The sequence below is a fragment of the Rana temporaria genome, chromosome 1, assembly GCF_905171775.1.
Source record: "Rana temporaria chromosome 1, aRanTem1.1, whole genome shotgun sequence".
In the NCBI taxonomy this organism is placed as follows: Eukaryota; Metazoa; Chordata; class Amphibia; order Anura; family Ranidae; genus Rana; species Rana temporaria.
The window spans coordinates 49,588,376-49,606,401 of record NC_053489.1 but is presented as its reverse complement, the minus strand read 5'-3'; the positions used below and the strand labels follow the sequence as shown (position 1 = coordinate 49,606,401).

General features: G+C 44.0%; 1 protein-coding gene across 17 annotated transcripts in view; it reads right to left on the bottom strand.

Annotated features, from left to right (window-relative positions):
* The window catches only part of NEDD4L (NEDD4 like E3 ubiquitin protein ligase), a 615,111-nt gene that overhangs the window by 187,653 nt on the left and 409,432 nt on the right, over positions 1–18,026 (bottom strand). The window contains exon 1 of one of the 17 annotated variants that reach the window (XM_040337673.1): positions 7,152–7,565. The exons of the other annotated variants lie outside the window; for them this stretch is intronic. The gene's annotated coding sequence lies outside the window, so the exon portion shown is untranslated. Of the gene's footprint in view, positions 1–7,151; positions 7,566–18,026 lie in introns of those variants that run through there. 17 annotated transcript variants of the gene reach the window in all.

The following is an 18,026-nucleotide window of genomic DNA, read 5'->3' as shown; positions in this document are numbered from 1 at the left end:
TTCGCCGTGAGAACAGACAAACTTTCCGGCAACAAATGTCCTACGTCGGCTAATCCTATGGTGTGTACTAAAGTCCAAAGTACAAACACGCATGTTCAGAACCAATGCCAGCGATCAGACAACAATAGCAGTAGTTGCCCACGGGGTGGCGGTAAAGAGCTGAAAAAACACGTGATTTGGTGAAAGTTGGCTGAAAAAGTCCTGCCGTGTGTATGAATACCAAGCTCACGGCCAACGCCCTTCAGACAAAAGTCCACGGAAAAGTCAGATGGCAGTCCGATCGTGTGCATGAGGCTTTACACTAAACTTACATCTTAATCCTTTCTTGATCAATTCCTTGCTTTATTCATATAGACCTAGCCTATTCGTCTTCATACCCAAAACTAACTTGACTAACCAAAAAATGTAACCAAACTCAAGCTGGGCATCGCCGCTTAGTGAAGGATTGGCTCGGGCGTCTCGGCTGCTATCGGCTGCTCTAGTCCTGCAAAGGGAACTGCGTTCCTGCTGTGAAAAAAGTGCGGGGACTCCGTTCCCACGTGTTCCCGCAGGACTTGAGCCCTTGACCTGCCTAGGGTGGCTATGAGTAGATCCGGGTTCAACAATCGATAAGCACATGCTTATTCTGGGTTGGTGACTCCGGTAGCATGCACCTTCAAAAACGACCCAGGAGCATTACCCTGCATATCTGAAACCTGACTGATCCCCTCTAAGCCCTTTTCTTAAAACCAAAAAACTGTTTCGAGGAATGCAGCAGGCAAATTTATGACCTCCCTCATAAGTATGAGAGTTAAAACCATGTGTGGGTGACAAGCCATCTGTCAGAATGCGTCTGGATTGTGCACAACTGTTTTGTTACGCATGCATGTTAATGAAATAGATTGATTGGACTGTTGTGCCAAAATCTTTATGAATAAAATGAATTATATTATAAATACTGCATGAATTCATGAGAAGAGCTATTAACTGTTATTAAAAAATGTGTGAAGTAGTGAACACGGTTTATTCATAATACAGAATGACATACAGACATCCATACCTCCAGATTCCCCGAGGCTGGGAAACCATTTAATGCCAAAAAAATTCTAAAGCCGTGCCCCAACCACACCTATGATCCATCACTTCATCTAGCCAAAAACAGACCAACACCATTGTATGTGACAACACCCCAAAATAGGTAGGAACAACCATAATTTTAATCTGCATGTAAAAACAGTTTGTAACTATGGTGGGAGATCATTTAAAGTGGAACTTCAACCAAAGGGGAGATTCCCCCTTTCTGCTTACTTTGCCACGGCTACCTGGTTTAACAGGTCAATGCGCCCACTTGCCGCCCCCCTCTTTTGCCCACAGCCTTCGGGGACAGGTCACAGGTGCCAGAAATCTGCGGGACCATTCAAAAAACACCTGGTTTTCAGGCCAGTAACACACCTGTATCAGAGTGCCCACACCACACTCTAGATGAAGGAGCACAGGGGGCACAGCAGACAGCAGTATGGTCATTCTAGGGAAAGAGGAGTGTTAAATGGACTAGCAGAATTGGAAAGCTGCAATATAATATATGTTTGCTTTTGGTTGTGATGCCACTTTAAATATACCTAAGGAGTGGTAAAAAGTGTTTTGTTATATCGGTTTTATAAGTTCAAAAAATACTTATCGATCCTGGCATAAAGCCTGTGAATTGATAACTTCATGTGCTCTCGGTCTGTGCGGATTCTTATTGGGTGGGGGGTACTGAACACTACTGTGGGGGGTGATGTAATAGGGGCAGATGACACTATATTGAGGGGGTACAGAACTGTTGGGGGGAAAAGGACACAATGGGGGTTAAGGGTACAGCGGACACAGCATTGGTGTCCAGAACATTAATGTGGAAGGAGGGGGGCATAGAACACTACAGTGGGGGGGGGGGGTAATGCAAAGGGTACAGAGGGCACTATGTTGAGGGGGTACAGAACACTAATGTGGAAGGAGGGGGGCATAGAACACTACAGTGGGGGGGTGATGCAAAGGGGGCAGAGGACACTATGTTGAGGGGGTACAGAACACTACTGTGGAAGGAGGGGGGCAGAGGACACTACAGTGGGGGGTGATGTGAAGGGAGCAGAGGACACAGCATTGGGGGGTACAGGACACTACTGTGGGGGGCAGATGCCACTACAGGGGTGGTGATGTGGAGAGGGCAGAGGACACTGCGTTGGGGGGTGGGGGTACAGAACACTACTGGGGGGGGTGATGTAAAGGGGCAGAGCACACTATGTTCTGGGGGTACAGAACACTACTGTGGGGGGGGGGGGGCAAAGCACACTATAGTGGGGTTAAGGGTACAGAGGACATATCATTGGGGGTGCAGAACACTACTGTGGAAGGAGGGGAGCAGTGGACACTACAGTAGGGGGGGATGTAAAGGGGGCAGAGTACACTATATTAAGGGGGTACAGAACACTACTGTGGGGGAAGAGGAGCAAAAGGACACTGCATGGGGGGGGGGTACAGAATACTATTGTGGGGGGCAGAGGACACTTTTTTTTTTTAATCTTTGCTTTCCTCCATGTTGTCCAGGTAGCTCTCAACCTCTGAAAGGTTGCCTATCCCTGCTTTAAGCCCATATGTACATTACAGGGGGGGCATTTGTGCCACTCTAGCATTGTTAACAACCGGATGGGTATAGGATAGAACTCCCCCCAGTAATAACACTGCCTGGGCAAGTCACCACTGTACAGGTTCCAGTTCTTAATCACAGAGTGACTCACAGATATAAAATGTTTGCAATCCAAATCATAAAGATTCATACATAGAACTGTAAGTACAGAAAATCAACAGACTTCAGAAATGCAATAGGACAAGCAGAATGCAATTTGCATTATTGAAACAAACACAATGTTCGTGATCTACATGGCGGCTGGTGCAGAGAAGAACACGGCATGTCTGATCTTGCGGTTAATGTGGCAGGAAAATCAGCTACACTTCCTTTGTTCTCCAGCACTAGAGAAACAAACACGGCAAATGTAATGCCACTCCTAAACAGGGAGGACAAGGACCAGCAAAATTCATGTTTACATACAAAAGTGAGAGTGCAACACTGTCCAGGATTAAAGTAAAACTCCAGTGAAAATAGAAAAATGCTGTAGAGCACCAATTCACCCCACTGCTTTTTCTGGGAACACCTTTCATTCACTTGTATGCAGGGCCGTTTGAAGGAATTTGGGGGCCCCAAGCAAAATGGACATGAAGGCCCCACCAACCCCCCCCCCACATGCACGCAAAGCCTCCCCATGTTCTTTTCACTCCCCCCTCCCTCCCTATGTTCTTTTTACGCCCCCTACCGGGTCCATACCGTGTGGCAGGAGATTCAGTTTCCTGTTCCCGGCCGGACTGAAAGGAAGTAAGCACTCAGTGTGCACTTCCTGTCAGTCCGGGCCAGGAACAGGAAACTGAATTCCAGCCTGAGTCCAGACTGACAGGAGGAAGGAAGAGGAGTTTGGCCATGCTACAGAGAAGGGGGAGTGATAACTCAAGGCAGCAGTGCTGCAGGCTCTCTATAGAGTGCTCAGGCGGCTGCAGCATATTGGGAGCGTGGCAGGGGCCCTTTTTGGGGCCCCAGGCCAGCTCGGGGCCCCAAGCAATTGCTTGGTTTGCCTGCCATGTAGCGACAGGCCTGCTTGTATGCAATCCAGAGAAGCTATTCCCAAACACACTCGGCTCAGGGCTCCCAACTGCTTTCCAAAATATATAAGCCTTAACAGTACTATAAAAAAAATATATCAAACCTACCAATGGGATTCAACCTGCCTAGAAAACTGGAACCTTACTAATGACAAAGGAGAGGGAGAGGAAATTTTCTAGCGGCGTCAGGGAAAAACTATCACCAAAAAAATGGAAGCTACCATTGCTAATCTCCTTATAGAAATGCTGATTGGCCATCATACTTTTGGACCAAGAACAAGCATAACTGTTGCAAGTCATTGACTTAAAACGTGCTGAAGCCACTGGCTTAGCATTAAAATCAGGGAAGTAATATTCAGAAGGAATATTCAGCATTGTAGCATGTTAGCCATGAATGAAGCCGAAAGTTTGGAGTTGAAAGCGGTTGCAATGCCCGCTTTGTCATTTTTGCCTATAAGGTTTGCGGTTGTACGGTTTAGGAGATATTCATACAGCCGCTGACATCAGAGGCACATACGCACCGATGGTCTGACGGCTCGCGCCGGAATGAAGGACTCTTGCGTGCATGCGCAGGAGTGATGTCATCGCGACTCCGACCACTCACAGCGTGGAAGAAACGCAGAGGAAACATGTCAGCCCCCTTTGGAGGTGATCATGCGGGCTGCAGGAGCCCCGATCTAAGGGAAGTATTTCATAATGTGCAAGTATGTGAGAAAAAAAAGTTTTGCCCATTATTTAAGTCTAGGCTATTAGAGCTTTTTTAACCACTTACAGACCGCCCGCCGTTGTTATATGTTGGTACTTTGAAGAGGGATATCGTTGGTATGGCTGCAGCTAGCTACCATAAATACAAGGATTAGTGAGTTTGGGGTGGAGGAACTTGACTGGCCTGCACAGAGTCCTGATAGAACACCCTTGGGATGAATTTGAGCGGAGACTGCTAGGCCTTCTCATCCACATCAGTGCCCGACCTCACAAATGCGCTTCTGGAAGAATGGTCAAACATTCCCATAGACACACTCCTAAATCTTGTGGACAGCCTTTCCAGAAGAGTTGAAGCTGTTATAGTTGAAAAGGGCGGGGCCAACTCAATATTGAACCCTGCGGACTGTCATTAAATTTCATGTGCATGTAAAGGCAGGTGTCCCAATACCTACCTTCAAAAGAAGAGTTGAAGAGGTTATAGCTGCAAAGGGTGGGCCAACTCAATATTGAACCCTATGGACCAAGACGCCATTAAAGTTCATGTGCGTGTAAAGTAATACTTTTGACAATATAGTGTATAAAAACGCACTCCTTACGGTCCAGGTTACATACAGAGAAAGCTTTATCTTCCCTTGAGTGATAACTTCTCTTGTTGTCTCCAGCACACTGTCCCCCCCATGGGCGTGCGCACAGGGTGTGCCAGGGCACACCCTAATACAACTCTGCGCATTTCCAATGGTTATGATATTTCACCAAAAAAAAAAAAATTATATATATATATATATATATTTTTTTTTTTTTTCTTCTAAACAATAGTAAAAACAATAATTAAAATAATATTGCCTGACACCACCAATATCTGTCCTTATGACATTGCCCGCTGTTCTACTGACACTGTCCATATATAATATATATATATATATATATATATATATATATATATATATATATATATATATATATACATATACACACACCTACACACGCAAACACACACACACGCATATGTGTTTTTTAGCTTTGGGGTGCACACCCTAATGCAATAGGCTGCGCACACCTATGAGTCCCCCTTTACAATTAGGCAAATGTGGGGGCTTGGCGCTGCCCCCCTCTAACATGCCATCCTAGGGACTGGTCTACAAGTGCCATTAATATAAATGGGGTTTCATTATAATCCTAACTGGGTTGAAATCTGACTTTGTGTTGGACTTCATGGTAATAACTTCTTACCTGTTGTGTATATTCACAATTCTGAGAACAGAAAATGCCGGGCACAAGTGTATAAAACATTACAAAACAAAAACAAGGAAAAAAGCAACTACAGTAAAACCTTGGTTTGAGAGCGTTTTGCAAGACAAACAAAATGGTTTAATACATTTTGCCTTGATATACAAGCAATGTCTTGATACAAGAGTAGCGTCATGTCACAACAGAGTATAAAAAAGAAGAAAGGAGACTCCAAGTGTAGCAATATGGTTACATTTAACTACTTGCCGACCTGCCCCCGCAGTTCTTATGCGGCAGGTCGACTCCCCTGCGCGAGAGCCCGTACAATAATGTCAGCTCTCTAAGCTGGCAATAGGGGCGCGCGCCCCCCCCCCCCTCGTCCCCGACTCCCGTGCGGGTGCCGGGCGGGCGCGATCGCCGCCGGGCACCCGCGATTGTTCGTTACAGAGCGGGGACCAGGAGCTGTGTGTGTAAACACACAGCTCCCGGTCCTGTCAGGGGAGAAATGCCTGACCGTCTGTTCATACAATGTATGAACAGTGATCAGTAATTTCCCCTAGTGAGTCCACCCCCCCACAGTTAGAACACACCCAGGGAACATACTTAACCCCTTCCTCGCCCCCTAGTGTTAACCCCTTCCCTGCCAGTGGCATTTTTATAGTAATCCAATGCATTTTTATAGCACTGATCGCTATTAAAATGCCAATGGTCCCCAAAAATGTGTCAAAAGTGTCCAAAGTGTCCGCCATAATGTCGCAGTACCGAAAAAATTTCGCTGAACACCGCCATTACTAGTAAAACAAAATTATTAATAAAAATGCCATAAAACTACCCCCTATTTTGTAAACTCTTTTTGCGCAAACCAATCAATAAACGTTTATTGCGATTTTTTTTATGAAAAATATGTAGAAGAATACGTATCGGCCTAAACTGAGGAAAAAAATATTTTTTTAATATATTTTTGGGGGATATTTATTACAGCAAAAAGTAAAAAATATTCATTTTTTTCAAAATGGTCGCTCTATTTTTGTTTATAGCCCAAAAACTAAAAACTGCAGAGGTGATCAATTACCACCAAAAGAAAGCTCTATTTGTGGGAATAAAAGGACGCCAATTTTGCTTGGGAGCCACGTCGCACGACCGCGCAATTGGCAGTTAAAGCGACGCATTCCCGAATCGCAAAAAAGTGCTCTGGTCTTTGACCAGCAATATGGTCCGGGGGTTGAGTGGTTAATGAAGGTACAACATTTAGCAACATATTGTTAGACTTGGAGGCGCCTCTCTTCTCTTTTATACTCTGTAAAAAAAAAATGCTTTGATATACAAGTGCTTTGGATTACAAGCATGTTTCTGGAACGAGTTATGCTCGCAAACCAAGGTTTTACTGTATGACTATTTTTTTGAGTAAGGTAGATACTGTATGCCAGCATTCCAACCTTTACCCTACCTAGAATAAGAACATTCTTTATTCGAACATAAACTACAGACACATAATAACAACTTACGTATTTGAGTTGTTAGCCAGGTAAATAGAGGAGTGCTGAGATACTCACCTAGATAGAGTGCAGTCATAACAGCCAGCCACCCAGATCTTTATTGGCCAAAGTAGCACCTACTACAGGTACTGCCATTCAGAAGAGTTTCCTTATTGGAAGGGTTTGTAAAATGTTTCCTCTTACAAGACAGGTACTCAGTAGTCCGTACACAGCGCTGAAAATGATTGTGAAACTAGCCGGCGAATGACGCATTAAAAACAAATTGATTGCTTCAAAGTTGTTATAGGAAGATCAGAGTAATGACCTGGATCAGGAAGTTCCGAAATACCTATAAATACTGCCAATAAAAACAACCTGAGTAAACCTGTACATCATTCCCAAAATCTACCAGAGAGCAAAACAGGAAATGATTCTTCAAGTAAATAGTATGGACAAGCCAAGCAGTGCCACTCTAATGCCACATGCACACGATCGGAATTTCCGATGGAATAAAATCTGATTGGATTTTCCGTCAGAATTCCCATGAAGCTGACTTCCATCAGTCTTGCATACACACTGTCAGACTAAATTCCGACCGTCCAAACCGTGGTGACGTAAAACACTATGACGAGCCGAGAAAAATGATTGGAAATTCCTATCGTGTTTTTTTTTTCCATCGGAAAAAAATAAAACATGTTCTATTTCTAAACACCGATGGAAAAAAGTCAGATGGGGCCCACACACGATCGGAATTTCCGATGAAAAAAGTCCACCCCCCTACAGTTGTAAACACACACTAGGTGAACCCTAACTCCTACAGCGCCCCCTGTGGTTAACTCCCAAACTGCAACTGTCATTTTCACAATAAGCAATGCAATTTAAATGCATTTTTTGCTGTGAAAATGACAATGGTCCCAAAAATGTGTCAAAATAGTCCGAAGTGTCCGCCATTATGTCGCAGTCACGAAAAAAAATCGCTGATCGCCGCCATTAGGAGTAAAAAAAAATGAAAATAATAAAACTATCCCCGTCACCATTTTTCTTTTGATGTCAGAAAAACGTGCAGATAGCAGAAGAATGGGGCAGCGGACAGAAATGACACTCAGGACTGAGACAAGTACACAGTATTGAGGGATACGCTTTGAGAATATTTAATGTCGGAGGTTTACAACCACTAAGTTTATGCTTAGTCGCCAGTTTTTATATAGACCCTACCCTTGGCCATGCCCTCTCTCTAGAGGACTGTGCAGGAGCTGGTGGTTTACAATAAACTGAATGGTCAGTGTCATTAGAGTGCGGCCTTAAGTTTTGTACTACAAGAGTATAAAACTATATAAAAAGGGTACACAGCTCAGGATTTTCATCCTGCCAATAGGTGTACCAGATCACCATACCATGCCAAAAACCAGGAGCGGCCAAGCTATAAGGGGCGCAAATCTATAAGGGGCGCAGAGGCGCTGCCCCCCTAGTTTGCATGCAGGGTGACGGACTCTGTTTTTTTTTTTAAGCCACATGATTAGAGCCAGAAGCTCCAATTGGCTTAAAAAAGTTTGGGCTCAGGGCACAGAGAACTGCGTCCCGAACCCACCCACTTGTGACACTAGCGAATCAATATTTGCCATGGTCTTCCAGCTTGTCCTCCCGGCCAATCAGGATAGGAGGCAGATCGGGTTGGCCGGGAGGAGACACAGCGGAAGCCATAGAGGGGCTAAGTGCGAGGAATCATGGAGGGGTGAGTGTGGGGGGATGTTTGCCGCCTCCCCAAAAAAACTTTAGCACCAGCCGCCACTGCCAAAAACCCTAATCATACTTTCTTTCAAAAACAATTTCAAGCCTATGGCACTCAGGTCAGGGGATTCCCAACCCCGCTCTTCAAAACCATACACAAGAATAATTCATAAGCCTGCCACCCCCCTACTGCAGTCCACAGTGTTCACTACAAATTAACTTTTTTGGATTGATGGCTTGAGTGCACAAAAGGACGGGTAATACGTTTCAGAGTCCCTCTTTTCACGTTGACTCTTCTCTAACCTCTAGGCCCTTCAAGAGTAGAGGTTAGCTTCCTCTCTCCTTGGGGGCGTGACTGAAGAATGATGACTTTTTTTTCATACTCTTTATTCATTTTCTTCATCTTATAAAAAACAGGTTACATCCATATGACTAAAATTTCTTATTTCACATCATAACCTTTTCAATTTCCCCTATTAATTCGGTTTCCTTTCTGCCCTCCTCCCTTTACTATGCGAGTTGATGAGTTTTCCTTTCACATGGGGTATCCCATTTTTTCCCCTGATGTTTCTTCTCTTAGTGCATAGGTGGCAAACACAAGGCCCGCGGGCCGAATGTGGCCCTCCAGGCCATTTCATGTGGCCCACTCACCTCTCCTGCAGCTGCAGCCCTCCTCTGGTCCTCCTCAACCCTTACTTTCTGCTTTTAAGCAATACATCCAGCTTCTTCCAGCAGCAGCATAAGGAAAGGGGGGTGCATTGTGATGTAAGGGACTCAACTTCTGATGGTGGGGGGGCTCTTGGCATCTAATGTAAGGAAAGGGGATGCGCTGGACATCTAATCTTACAGATACAACCGGCCCTTTTGAGGGCAATCATAATGCTGATGTGGCCCACGATGAAATTGAGTTTGACACCCCTGTCTTAGTGTATACAACCTTCTCCTTCCATATTGTTTCGGTAACTGCGTTAACACCTTAATACTGCTTTTATTGTACTGGCTACTCCACTTATTTCTTCCCCTAAACCCAATATGCATGTTCTGGGTCCATCTCCAACTTCGTTTTATATGTCATATTTATAACATTAAAGGGTCACTAAAGGAAAAAAAAATGTTTTGCTGAAATGACTGTTTATTGGGTATAGAGACATAAAAGTTAACGGATTCCTTTTAAAAATGATTAAAAATTGAATTTAATCTATCATATAATGTGCCTCTAGTTTCACTTTCGGTTTTAAAGGTACATACATGAAGTTCCGGGTGAGAGGTCAGTCGGGAAGACTCACAGAACAAAAACAAACAAATCCAGGGCAGTGTTTTGTTTTTAAAATGAATCTGATTGGTTCTGAGGAGTTTTAGACACACATGACAGCTTAGACCACCGTGAAAATCTCCCAGTACTGTGGTTATAAGGAAACAGACAACCAGGAAGTGTGGAGATCACAGCAGAATTACAGCTACTTCAAAGCAAAAACGAACAATGAGGACATGAAACCAGTACTGCAGTAAGGTAAAGGAAGCTATTTAGCTAAAAAAAAAAATCCTTTAGTGATCCTTTAAGGATCCCTAGCCAATACCTAAACAATTTTGGGCACCTCCATAGCATATGTATCAAGTCCCCCGTATCCTGGCACCTCGCGTCTACTCTCCACCCAAAATTCAATAATCTTTTTGGTGTGTAATACGTCCTATGTATCATCTTCAAAAATGAGAACTTCTGTGCGGGCGAAACTAGTTACCATATGTCCTCTCTCCAGTATCTTCCTCTATTGTCCATCTGTTATGGTCCCCAGGTCTTCCTCCCATTTCTCTCTGCTTCTAAGCTGTTCTTAAAATAATGATGACTTTAGATTGACTGGAAGTACAGACCAATCAGCAGCTGAAATTAGGCAGTCACACACTTCAGAAAGTATTCAAACTCCTGAATTGGCAGAGAGGATTATGAAAAGTGGAGGGAAATGTTTTTAAAGGGGTTGTAAAGCGGGAGTTCCGCAGGAAAACGTTTTTTTTTTAAAGATGTTTTTGTAACGCTGATGGTACAACGAAAATTGTACTCACCAGTCTCCTACTCGCAGCCGCTACCAAGACGATTTCCCCCAAAAGAATATTTTATAAAATTTGATGATGGACATTGCCATCTCAACTGCAGGCACTCTGAAGCCCTCCAGTATTATCTTCCGGGATGCGGTGAATGCTGTCCCAGCATTCACCGCTCTATGCTGCGCACGCGCAGTGTGACGGCGAGCAGCGACGTCAACACTGCGCCATTGCTAGGACAACGGCCGGCAGCGTCCTGAAAAGGACACTTCCGCTGTGATTAGCAGACAAGTTACTAGTCACGTGACCCGCAAGATATCGCGGAATTTCGAACACAGCGCGTCTCCTGGGATTCTCAGGACTAACTCCCAGGAGACATAGTGCTGATGGGGGATTTTGAAAACCACGCCCACTCCCGCGTGGAAAAGTGAGTGACAGCTCACTAAAGGCCCTCGTTCAAAGGTAAGGAGGCTGATTAAAAAAAACGGATATAGACCGTACTATGGCAGTTGGTTTTAAACAGGAAAAGTTGTCAATTAGGGTGAACCTCCGCTTTAATGCATCCTATGCATTAAGGTAAAAAAACATCTGATAGCACCGCCCGCCCCGCCCCCCCCCCCCCCGAGCACCCGTTTCACTTACCTCTCCACTCGAAAGTCTTTTGCGCGTTCTCGTCTTCCTATTCGGTTCCCAGCCTGGCCGTTGATTGGCTAGGCTGGGCGGATTGATAGCAGCGCAGCCATTGATAGCAGCGCAGCCACTCGGGGGGCGGGGCCGAGTGATACAGTCGGCGGCTATGGCCGCCGCTGTATCACGGGAGCGCGCACACAAAAGCTTTCCACCATGCGAGGGAGCTTGCATGAACGTGGAAAGCTTTTGCGAGGAGGAGCAGAGACAGCCGCCGAGGGACCCCAGAACGGATCGGGGCCAAACTGTGCAAAACAAACTGCACAGCGGAGGTAAGTATAACATGTTTGTTATTTTTAAACAAAAACTATTTTGCCTTTAGTTTCCCTTTAAGGGTTTATTCACACAGATTGTGAGAGCATTCCCAATGCAATGCAATAAAAAATAGAATGGTTTCCTATGAATGCTGTTCACACCATTGCATTGCGTGCGTTTGCCCAGTAATGGAAAAAAAAAAGTAAAAGCAGGCACTATTTTCCCCCCCCATCACAATATGTGTGAAAACGTACATACAAACATACCACACTGCTACTAAGACTGCTTTAAATAAAGTATATGCCTATAAAAACGTATATGCCTATAAAAACGTAGCCCGTGTAAAACGCACGCCAAGTCGTTCCGTTTTACAAAAATTGCAACGCACCACACATATCAAAGCATGCCTTGTGGTGTGGCTATACCCTGAATGTTTCTGTTTCCTATCTTGTTGAAAGGGGCAGGTACTCCACAAATTAAGTGGCATTAAAAGTGTAGCTTTCTCTTGGAGGAAATATAAATAGAATGGCTCTGCACTGTGAGAGGACCGGACATACTCGGGGCAGCTATTCTAATCATCTGCTCTTCCCACATGTAATTTATTGGTGGTTGTAAACTGATCAAGCGACCTGTCATTTTTTCGTCTCATTGCTAGCAGCAAATTTTACATCAAAGGTGCTTCAGCTCTTCTGTTCTGCTTCAAATTTTCTCTGATCCCCTACCGCAAGGCTCGCCATTGTTTTTGAAATAATATCTCAGGAGTAGCATATGATCAAGTGAATGCTATTTCTAGTAATCAGCGGAACCCATAAACATCGCTCTGCTTTATTAATTGTGGATAAGCAGGGATGAGCTCTTACACGCTCCTTGTATATGTGCGGTTGCGTGGTGGGGATTGCCTTGGCTGCGTATGATTGGTGGTGTTCACGGACAGCTTCCTGTTTGGATCGCTCAGGCAGGTTCAGGCTAGGATTCAAACAGGCCTGAGCCCCTTCCTAGTAATACAGAAATCAACAACCTCTGCTCATGGTAAAAGTTTTCAGATAAGTTTTTGATAAGAATTTAAAAATATAAGTATTGAGTTATGGATTACCGTATTTATCGGTGTATAATGCACGCTTTTTTCCCCATAAAATCAGGGGGAAATCGTGGGTGCGCGTTATATGCCGATCCCTGCTTTCTGAGCGCCGCCGCCGACATAAACCGAGTGCAGTACACTAGGCTAGGTTCGGCCACGCTCGGCTCCGCGAGCCGAGCCCAGCCAAGTGTACCCGAGTGTACTGCACTCGGTATATGTCGGCTTTCTGAGCGCCACCGCCGACATATACCGAGTGCAGTACACTCGGCTGGGCTCGGCCACGATCGGCTCCGCGAGAGGAGCAGAGCGCGGCCGAGCCCAGCCGAGTGTACCGCACTCGGTATATGTCGGCGGCGGCGTTCAAAAACAGCGCGGGAGAATCGGGAAGAAGCGGGGAGGACACCAAAAATGCCACAGACGGACGGCGGACCGGACAATGCCACCGATGGACACCGGGCAACTGTAAGTAACTGTAATCTGTAAATTGTCAGTATTTCTTTTTTTTCCCCTAGAATTCTCCTCTAGGTTTGGGGTGCGCGCTATAGGGCGATAAATACGGTAATTGGTAAAAGTGGAGATCCCTAGCCTGGCATTATACAGGGATATGACTATCTGATCAACCCAGAGACTTTGATTTTCCAGTCTTCTACAGTTGCCTTGTGGGACCTTCCCATCATAAATGTTTTACATAATAAATTACACACTTAACAGATATACATGTATTACAAGATACATTCATTTCTGCTATCTTGGAACATCTAATCAGCTTGACCGAATCTAAACTCTCAAATACCACACTGTAGAGCAACCAGGCAAATTGTCTCCATGTTATGCAACAAGGCACTCCAAGAATACAGAGGACAACCTTATATTAGCATATAATTACTCAGTAATGTCATTTCATCATTAGTAAAATACATGATAATTATTTTTATTTATAATTAGTAAACTTCATAGTCCAATCATTAGATCCTAAGAAAGAGGATCCAGCACTGTCTTCACCTAGGCCAGTGGTTCTCAACCTGGGGTCGGGACCACCTCGGGGGTCAAATGATGATTTGCCAGGGGTCACCAAATCCTGGGCTGTTCCTGAAGACCGCACCCATCTCCCAGCCTTTTTGCGTCTGCCCAGCTGGGCTGTTCCTGGAGCCCACTGAGCCTCTTTGCAGCCGCCCATTCAGTTCATGGCATGGCTGGGGGGGCAGAGACTAGAGGTCCACTGACTGGTGAGGATTGTGAAGTGGGAGGGGCTGGCGATTGCCGCCGGGCACCCGCGATTTTCCGGTGATCACGGCAGGAGTGTGGATCTGAGTGAGTAAACACACAGATCCACCTCCTGTCAGAGGTGAGGAGACCAATGCTGTGTTCCCAGTACAGAGGAACACACATCAGTCTCCTCCCCTTGTGAGTCCCCTCCCCCTACAGTTAGAACACACTATAGGGAACATTTTAACCCCTTCAGCGCCCCCTAGTGGTTAACCCCTTCCCTGCCAGTCACATTTACACAGTAATCATTGCATATTTATAGCACTAATCACTGTATACATGTGAATGGTCCCAAAAACGTGTCAAAAGTGTCCGATGTGTTGGCCGCAATGTCACGGTCACAATAAAAAAAATCGCAGATCGCCGCCATTACTAGTAAAAACATTTATAAAATAAAAATGCCATAAATCTATCACCTATTTTGTAGACGCTATAACTTTTGCGCAAACCAATATACGCTTATTGCGTCTTTTTTTTACCAAAGATATGTAGAAGAATACGTATCGGCCTAAACTGAGGGAAAAAAACGTTTTTTTTTTTTTAAAATTGTGATATTTATTAAATAAAAAAGTAAAAAATTGTGTTTTTTTAAAAATGTTTCGGTCTTCTTTTGTTTATAGCGCAAAAAATAAAAACCGCAGAGATGATCAAATACCACCAAACTAAAGCTCTTTTTGTGGGGGGAAAAAACAAAGATTTAGTTTGGGTACAGTGTTGACCGCACAATTGTCATTCAAAGTGCAACAGCGCTGAAAACTAAAAATTGGTCTGGGCAGGAAGGGGGTGAAAATGCCCTGTATGGAAGGGGTTAACAACATGGGAGCAGACAGGACAGTTACAATACAATTCGATACAGGAGGGCCCCGCTCGTTAGAGCTTACAATCTGAGGTGCCCAACTTACATTCACACATACAGTACTAGGGCCAATTTAGACAGGAGCCAAAATAAAAAGAAAGTAAATTTGCAAGTATTCTTTGTACCTATAGGTAAGCCTAGAATAAAACTTACCTATAGGTACTTTAAATATCTCCTAAATGTGCAGTTTAGGCGATATTTACTATATACTGCTGATGATGTAATCGGCACATGCACGCTGAAGGATCGGCTGTCTTTTCCGTTTCTTCAGAATGCCTGTTCTGTGACAGGCGACTCCCACACACCTGTGCGGGAGTGACATCACGCGGCTCTGGCCATTTACATAGCCGGAGTCCGTGGTCCCATTAGGAAGACGTGTGAAGATGGATGCGGCCTCCAGTTGGGACGACGAGGGCTTCATTTGCAGGCAAGTGTAACTTAATGTGCTAGTATGCGATGCTTACTCACACATTATGCCTTCCTCTTTAAACTACCAGCATGTCTTTGGAGTGTGGGAAGAAACTGGAGTATCAGTAGGAAAGCCACATAGGCACAGGGAGACCATTGATACTTCAGGCAGGTAGTGTCATGGTTGGGATTTAAACCAACGACCTTAGTGCTGCCAGCCAGGCAGACAGGTAGTGTCATGGTTGGGATTCGAACCACAACCTTAGTGCTGCCAGCCAGTGTCATGGTTGTGATTCAAACCAACGACTTTAGTGCTGCCAGCCAGGCAGACATGCTAACCACTTAGCCACTGTGCTGCCTATTGTGAATGATTAGTATTGTAAAGCACTGCATACATTGCCGGTGCTTTATAAATACCTGTGATAACAAAGAGTATCTACACCGAGATTTTAATTGGTAACTTTATGTAGAAAATATAAGGGCAATGTTTAAATAGATGCACATCTGAGAGGGACCTTTAATTGTAAGCTCCTTGAAGGCAAGGACTGGTCTGGTGTGAATACTAAATGTAAAGCGTTGCATAAATTGTGGGTGCTATATAAATACCTAAAATAAGGCAAATAAAATATACCTGTGCTTCTTCACGACTGTTACATAGAAATTAGATTGTAAGCTCCTATGTGCATGTCAGTTCTCCCCTGAAAGTATAGCAAAATAAGCCAGTACTATATAAATCATGACCATTAAATGCATTGATTAGCATTAAAAAGATGAATGGATGACCATTTTTGATCCAAATCCTTTGTAGTTAAAAGCATTTAAGCCGTTGCCAATTTATTTCCATAGAGTAGTTATACAGTAAAACCTTGATTTGAAAGTAACTTGGTTTGAGAGCGTTTTGCAAGACAAGCAAATTGTTATTATAAATTTTGACTTTATATACAAGCAATGTCTTAATACACAAGTATCGAGAAGACAGGCGTCTGCAAGTGTAGCAATATGGTTACATTTAATGAAGGTACAACATTTAGCAACATATTGCTACACTTAGAGGCGCCTCTCTTCTCTTTTATACTCTGTAGCTCCTGCTGGATTTTGCTTCTAATCCCCTTGGGGAGGCTTCCATTTGTAGATGGACATTTTATGGTTACACAACCTATCACATTGTTATAAGCTTTTTATATGGACTATAAACTGAAGGACTTATGAATAAATGGTTGTGGAACGAATCATTTGAGTTACCATTATTTCTTATGGGGAAATTCGCCTTGATATACAAGTGCTTTGGATTACAAGCATGTTTCTGGAACGAATTATGCTCGCAATCCAAGGTTTCACTTGTATTTGCATTTAACAATACAGTAAACCAACTGTGTGTACATTGTTAACAAGGCAGAACAGTGCATAGAAAGCAACAAGGGACAAAAAGGTCTTCCATGTGAGAGCTACTGATAGAATACTAAAGAGGAAATGATAGAAAATCTATATAGAATATGAGGGGGAGGGTTGGCTCATATTATATATACATGCATACACATTATATACACACACACACACATAATATATATATTTCTCTATCTATCTTTCTCTATATCTATATATCTATCTATATATCTATCTCTATACCTCTCTCTATACCTCTCTCTATACCTCTCTCTATACCTCTCTCTATACCTCTCTCTATACCTCTCTCTATACCTCTCTCTATACCTCTCTCTCTCTATACCTCTCTCTCTCTATACCTCTCTCTCTCTCTCTATACCTCTCTCTCTCTCTCTATACCTCTCTCTCTCTCTCTATACCTCTCTCTCTCTCTATACCTCTCTCTCTCTCTCTCTATACCTCTCTCTCTCTTTCTATACCTCTCTCTATACCTCTCTCTCTCTCTATACCTCTCTCTCTCTCTACCTCTCTCTCTCTATACCTCTCTCTCTCTCTCTATACCTCTCTCTCTCTCTATACCTCTCTCTCTCTCTCTATACCTCTCTCTCTCTCTCTATACCTCTCTCTCTCTCTCTATACCTCTCTCTCTCTCTCTATACCTCTCTCTATACCTCTCTATACCTCTCTCTATACCTCTCTCTATACCTCTCTCTCTCTATACCTCTCTCTCTCTATACCTCTCTCTCTCTATACCTCTCTCTCTCTCTCTATACCTCTCTCTCTCTCTCTATACCTCTCTCTCTCTCTCTATACCTCTCTCTCTCTCTCTATACCTCTCTCTCTCTCTCTATACCTCTCTCTCTATACCTCTCTCTCTCTTTCTATACCTCTCTCTATACCTCTCTCTCTATACCTCTCTCTCTCTCTATACCTCTCTCTCTCTATACCTCTCTCTCTCTATACCTCTCTCTCTCTCTACCTCTCTCTCTCTATACCTCTCTCTCTCTCTCTCTATACCTCTCTCTCTCTCTCTATACCTCTCTCTCTCTCTCTATACCTCTCTCTCTCTCTCTATACCTCTCTCTCTCTATACCTCTCTCTCTCTATACCTCTCTCTCTCTCTCTCTATACCTCTCTCTCTCTCTCTATACCTCTCTCTCTCTCTCTATACCTCTCTCTCTCTCTCTATACCTCTCTCTCTCTCTCTCTATACCTCTCTCTCTCTATACCTCTCTCTCTCTATACCTCTCTCTCT